At 37.1% G+C, this 7220-nt stretch overlaps 1 pseudogene; it reads left to right on the plus strand.

Annotated features, from left to right (window-relative positions):
* Positions 1-646: 646 nt before the first annotated feature.
* LOC149169136 (putative boron transporter 2 pseudogene) lies at positions 647-5455 on the plus strand (annotated as a pseudogene).
* The last annotated feature ends 1765 nt before the right edge of the window (positions 5456-7220 follow it).

The following is a 7220-nucleotide window of genomic DNA, read 5'->3' on the forward strand; positions in this document are numbered from 1 at the left end:
TAACTAATTTAAGAAGTCTAACGCTAAGCAACAATGGGCTTATTCAAGTACATGAAATTGCGTTGATGTCTAGCTCTAATATCTTAGAAAATTTTAGCAGTTTGTTTGCTGCTTGTTTAGAGGATTTTGTCAAGTTTGAAATTTTTGGTTTATTTTGGTCATATTTTTTTAGTCGCTTGACTCATTTCATGCATAGATCGACAGATCTAGTTTTATTTTTATAATTATTGTTGTTTTCTTTATATATTTGATGGTTTGAGGAAAGATATTTGATTTCCTTTCACTTTGTGGCATGATTTCAACATCTTCACCTTTTAGAATATAGTAAAATATTATTCTTATTTTATGTTTTCTTGGAAAAGAATTATTGATATTTGGAAAGGGAAATAAGCCCTAGGTAGCTAAGCGAAGAGAAAAATGGTCTATGTACTAGGTTCCTGCGCATTCATCGTAGGAGACCTATTGGCATGAGACCGACATTCCTTTTATGCAATTACACTTTTTCAAGGCGGAGCTGAGTTTGCTGACTTGGGAAGAACACTGAGAGCTGATCATAATGCTAAGGAGATTATAATGTTGGTTTCAAAAACAGGATTGTGAAAATTGTTTGCACTAGTTCTTCTTTTGGTCATATTTACTACCAAATTTGTGTCTTGCTGATTTTTTACATTTGTAATGACCTTGTGCAGAGATGGTTTGAAGAGCCCGATGTTAGAGTGTGAAGACTCTCTACAAACCACAAGGACTACATTTTCTTGGAGGGCACTCGATGTTCTTGGTGTTGCTGAGTCTCTTCGCTCGAAGCGTAAATGGATACAATGGTATGGCCATAACATCACTTAATTTGATCCTCTTTACTAATCTCCTAATATCATTTCAATACATCAAATTGCTTTGTTTTCATGGAATCCAGAGATACATCAGTAATGTTATTTTTTCTTGGAAATACTAAATTATTTTGTTTTGATATCACCCAGTTTGAGTTGTTCTTTGCAACTACCACTTGATCATTTAACAAGCATTTGAAATTCAAAGTGAAATAAAGCTCTTTTAGTTTTTTTCTAGAAGAAGATTAGATGTTGCACTTGGTACCATAGGCCTTGTAAAAGGGTTGTACTCCATTTCAGTCTACGACAGTAGACTGATTTCTAACTGCTCCATGTACCCACATATGATATAATATTTTTCATTTTTGGCTTGCTGAATATACAAAGAGAAAATTGCTTAACAATATTGCTTAATTTGACAATAATTTTACTTTTATTTGATACAAGAGTGGAGGTAGTCTTAGATTTTACCTATTTCTCAGTAGTTGTTCTCCTTCGACAACAACATCATCCTTCAACAAATACATTCTAGCTTGTACAGAGGAAAGTCGATCTTTAGTAGAGGGCACATAAGAGATCCTCTAATGGAGGCGCAATAGTTTAGTAGGATCACTGGATGAAGCACATGTATGAATGTATTGTCTTCAATTAGGAAGGCACAGTTACCCATCGAGGGGAGGGCATGCATGAATGTAACAAAATCACAACATCACAAAGATGTGGTATTTGTTTTACAACATCACAAAGCTCTCGCTGATCTAACAAAATCCAAAGCAAGGTTTGTTTAGCTGAAATCTTTGAGATATTTTATATTTGACAGAGATCTGTTTTGGAAAGATACAGGAGGAAGTTTGCAGATATTTTGTTCCTTCAATTGATCAACTTGTAGATATTTTCACCAAAATCTTGTTGGATTCCACCTTCACTAGTTTGTGACATTGTATTGCCATTTAGGGGTGATATTGTTTTATAATAGCATCTTTCTACACTCTTATATAGTTTGTTGCCTTTGAAAATGTATGGGTCATGTAGATTTTTCATGGGTTTTTCTTTCACACTGAGCACAGGAGAAGACTCATGGAGTTCAGGGGTAGTTGTAGGATGCAAGAGACTCTTTGGTTTTTTTGAAATTACATCTCACCATGAAGTTTCACTTGGGCACACTTGACACATATTTGAACCAGGGTTATGATTACATTACCTTTTGTTGCATCACTGAGGGAGAGCCTTGTTCCTATGTTGAAGCTAAGGCTCTGGATCCCATTGGTGAATAATATGAGGAAGGGAGCCCTAGAATAGGAGCCTCCTATCACATTAGGAGCCTAGAACATGATTTATGGTAAGGGGGGTCATAAACAACCAAAAGGAGGAATCCCCTTGCACATTGGAGGTCCAAAGTATGAAAAATGGTAGGGAGAGTAACACACCCTATCTAGGACGATGCCTAGAGCATGATAGGTGGAAAGGAAAGAGGCTAGAGGATGAAAACCATTACTTGAATGATGCCATGTGGTGGTAGAAGCTCTTGTATGGTTAAAAGGATGACACTTGATGAGAAATGTTCTACTTCAAGGGTGAAAAGAGGAACATTTTGGTAACCACCCCTTTGAATAGGGATGTCTTCTGCATGAAGGCTATTAAAGTATTCTAAATCACCTTTACAGGGCGTTACATATTATTTGTGGCATATTCCACATATTTGGAGGTGTCTTTCAATTTTTAGATATCTGGGGCAAGGGCACTTTGCTCGAGACACATTCTACATTAAAGGATGTTAAAGCTCCTTTATGAGGTTTTTATGTATTATTCAAGGCATATTATGCATATTTGGAGGTGTGTTTCACCTTTGATATATTTGGGGCAAGGACACTTTGTTTGAGGCTACATATTTGAAGGAAAGCCCTTTGCATGAGGAGATACCATGTGGTGTGGTTGACATAGTCCAAGCCCCTAACAACAAATGCATACTATAAGGAAATGAGGAGACGGGAAGTGGCAAGTGGATCTATGCATTGGAGAAAGAGGTCCCAAGGCAAATTTGTACTTGTGAGCCAAAGAAAGATCATATTAGAACATCATTATCACTCTAGAATAGGAGCAACTAGGGTTTGGAGAGCTCTCTAGAGAGAGTGCTAGGGTCAAAGAGGTCCTAAAGTGTCTACGAAAACCTTAGGGAGATTCCCCAAATTGGGAGGTGAATCAAATAAACTATAACTTACCCTCTCTAAACCCTAAAAGGGACCAAGCCTTAGTTTGGGAGGATGGAAGCCTATAAATATCAACCTTTTGGCTTAGTCATGACTCCTAATCTTAAGTCCTTGAACATCTTCATGTGTATCTTGTAATACAATTTTTATCCTATGTATTATGAACTTGGTCACATGTTAGGGTTGACTATTATAAGGTGGTTATGATTAATATCCTATATAATCAAGGGCACTTGCTCGATTTGATTTTGGGCCTTTTACACCACTTTCTTTCTTCTTCTCGTTTCTAGATAATTATTTATTTCTTTCAATTGGTATTAGGGTGTGTATGGTCTTAAGAGCATGCGATCATTGATCAAGCCATCATGACCCATGGCAGCTTTGAAGGGATAAAAGGAAGACGTGTTGAAGCCAATGCTGCCATTGGAGTTTGATTCTTGAATATCATGGAGATTAAGAAGAATTATGTTCCATGCTCAAGGTTAATTACATTAACGTTTTATGTGCTTACTCTACAAATGAATTTGAACAAGTTTTTCATGGAAACCTTTCGAAAAGAGAAAAAAGACCTTGCATTATAGTTTATTGGTGGATTCCTATATTTTCTTGGTTGTTGTTACATGTTGACTATTGGAAGATCTGTTTATATTACTGAGAATCTTTCACCTGAAAATGGAGCAGTAAAGGACATATTAACTGTTATACGCTTTTGATTTTTCTGCCTTTGAGAACCTTGTGAGTTGTATGTCATTGAAGGGTGACTTGGTTTGAATAGTTAGCTTTGGAGAGCAGTTAGAGGAAGAAATAACTCAAACCCAAACTCAACAATGGAATTTTTATCAATGTGTCCATTCCAATAGATTATTATTCTAAATCTGGATGATGTGGCAACAATAATTATATATTTTTTGGAATGTACCTCAGTGAATGATCACCTTTTGTAATATTTTAAGTTCCGCTACATAGAGATGTTATTTCTATGCTTAATTAATTGCATTGATGTGCCATAGAGCAATGCAATGCATCTGGATACTTGAAGTCTTGGAATTGCAGAGCAGCATTTGCTTGATTCCTTGGTAGTTGTTTGAAGATCCTAACCAAACTGATGTTTCTTTCAGAATTGTGGTTCTTTGTCATAGTAGTATAGTACGATGTTCCTGAGATTACCTTTGGTTCTGTTCTGAGATCTGTAGAGAATTGTTGAGCAAGGGGGAGGATAGCTTCATCTTAAAGCATCCCTCTACCCAACGTTAAGCTTGATGGGAAGAATTATCCTATCTTCAAGTGAAGGGTGCTAAACATATAATTGAAGAATTGATTGTTAAGACTTGTGGAGGGTAAGAAGACAAATTGCACTGTTGCTAAAGAATTAGTAAAGCTTTTGGCGCACAATGAAGATGTGCAGTACATTATAAGTTTTACTATTGCAGATCATATTGGTCCTCAAATTAGAAGTTTGATTAGTTCTTGTAAGATTTGGACTAGGATTCTCTAACAGAACAAGGATTCTCTATTCTAGGAAATGACTGTATGCATTTTAAATGATTGGTTGTGTATATCACTGTTTATACGATACGTATTCAGGATGTGCAAGATCAATTTGGAGCAGTTGATGATAGAATTGATCCTAAAGTTCATAGTGCCACTGTTCCAATGGTTGAAAAAAATGTTTCAGCCATTTGTGACCAGTGTGAATGCCACTGATAAAGTGGCTAACTTTCTTGGTGGAATGTTATTGCAGAAAGAACATTGCTGGAACAGATTCACTTAAAAGAGTGTATACCGAGCACTTACACTGAAATCACTAAGAAGAAAGGGAAGAAGTCTGCATAGAAAAGTTTAAAGGAAACTTCACAAAAAACCCTTGAAAAATGATGTTGTATCAAGCAGGGCCATTATTGCAGAGATTGTGTCAAGGCCCATTACCACAGTAAATATATATTATTTAGAACTATGTTGTAATTTTTGTCAGGGTTCATGTTTAGGTTCAACTATCACTGCCTACCCTATTCTGGAAGAGCTTTTGCTCTCCTGAAGACATCTTGATCTAACTCTTCATTCTTTGTTTTCACCTCCATAAAAAATCTCTAGTGGATTCATAAATTTTCCTTTTATTGTGACAGACTATTTTATGTGGTATTGTTGGCATACCTCCTTCAAATGGTGTTATTCCTGAATCTCCAATGCACATGAAAGGCTTAGCTACCCTCAAACATCAGGTACTAATATATTGGAATTATCAATTGCAGCTTCTCAGGGAAAAGACACAATTCAGACATTTTATAGACGAGTAACTTACAAGTACTTTTGTTACAGTTGGTGCTTAGCAAGTTAGTGACAACAATCTGGAAAAGTATGCAGAAAAATTCAACCTTAGGGCAATTATATAGAAACATGCAAGAAGCCTATGAGCAAATGTAGACCCCAATGGTTTATCAGCCTCCACCTGCTTTGGTAATGGTCTTATTTTTGAGTTTGGGTGTTTCATTTTATCTAATTTTCCTCTCCCTTTATTTATTTGTCTTGTCATGTCCCAACCATTTATGCAGGCACTTAAGGAATTGAAAGAGACCACAATTCAGTTGGCCGCAAGTACTGGGAATATGGATGCCCAGTTGATGAATCAATTTTTAATGTTGACAAGGACGTGGATGACCTGCTTCCTGTTGAGGTGAAAGAACAACAATTGAGTAATTTGTTGCAATCTCTGATGGCAGTTGGCTGCCTTGCAGTAATGCCCATCATTAGAAAGATCCCAACTTCTGTGCTTTGGGGTTACTTTGCCTTCATAAACTTGTGTTATTGGTCTGTTTTCCCATCGGGAAAATCAATAATGCAAGGTCAAATCAGTTGTGAATGATTGATGGCATAATGAAAAGGCGAACCTTTACTCAAAAAAATAATAATAGATCATTTTTTATAAATGTAGCTTTAGAATGATCTTGCTTTGAAGTAGAGACTAAAATCAAGGAAATGATAGGAAGCCTACTGTTACACTAAAAAATGTCACCATGGCTATTTACAGTTAGTATGGCTCTATCAACAGTCATGATATCCTCTTAGGCAAGTCTTATGCCTCTGCTCTCCATGTCAAACTCCAAAAAGAGAGAAAGTCTTTATAAATGTATTTATCTCTGGGTACGCAGGTTCTCTCAACCTTACCTGCGGGTACGCACCCAATGTTCACAAAAGCTGCGTACTTGTACGCTTTGTATGTAAAGGGGCGGGTGCATACCCCTGTAAAGGTCAAAATGCACAAGTTTCATCTTTAAAAAGTTACTTGTGGTCATTTCTAGAGCATTCTAGAAGATTGTTCGACGTGTATTGAGCGCCTCCAGATGGTTCATGTACCCCTACTAAAGAGGAACTTATCCCATCAATGAGGGAGCTATCCCATCCAAAGAGGGGATTATCCCATTGATGGTGGACCTGAATAACTTCCTCTAGACCACTATAAATATAGGCATTGGGCCAAAAGGAGAAGAGGTTGGAAGCTAAACATTTCTAAGGGTAGATGCTGCTGGAATTAGGACTCCCATTTAGAAGCTTGTGAGGAGAGATTGCCATCTTTGCTTGTTCTATTTGGAAGTGGGTGAGCTTTGTCAAAGTAAAGGAGAACTCTTGATGGACCCTGGGAGGGACTTGCACAACACCAAGGCTCAGGTTGTAATTTTTCCTTTTGTTTCCTATTAATGCAAATGAGTCCATTCTTCTCAATAACTTGTTATTTATGAGTTGTTTCATGTACTCCTTGGTCTATGTGTTAAATATGTTTTATTCTATGAGATTATCAAGTGCTATTTAATCGTTTGATTGTTAGTGGATGCAGGTTTCAAAGTGAAGGGGGAGCTCATCCGGATCAGTGAGGCTGGACTGCTACAACAGCGTTGGATTACAGGTAGGATCTAAACACTTGATTTCCCGTATAGTAAATGCATGTTTAGAGAAGGATTGCTCTTGTTTGTCTTGTTTGTCACTAGAGAGTCTTAGGCTCCTAGGGAGGTTGGTTGTGTCCGCACTATCGACTCTTTCCGCCTGACAAAATGGCGACTCCGTTGGGGACTCCATTGATGTGAAAGTCTTTTCCTTTGTATGCAACTTTGATCTGAGAAAAGTCATTTATTTTCTGGTTTTTGGCTCTGTGACTTTGTTTTTGGGTGGGTTAGCTTAGGGTTAGATTGAATTT

This window comes from Pinus tabuliformis, chromosome 4_2 (assembly GCF_031772625.1).
Source record: "Pinus tabuliformis cultivar Carrire ecotype Pingquan chromosome 4_2, CPIR1, whole genome shotgun sequence".
Lineage (NCBI taxonomy): Eukaryota > Viridiplantae > Streptophyta > Pinopsida > Pinales > Pinaceae > Pinus > Pinus tabuliformis.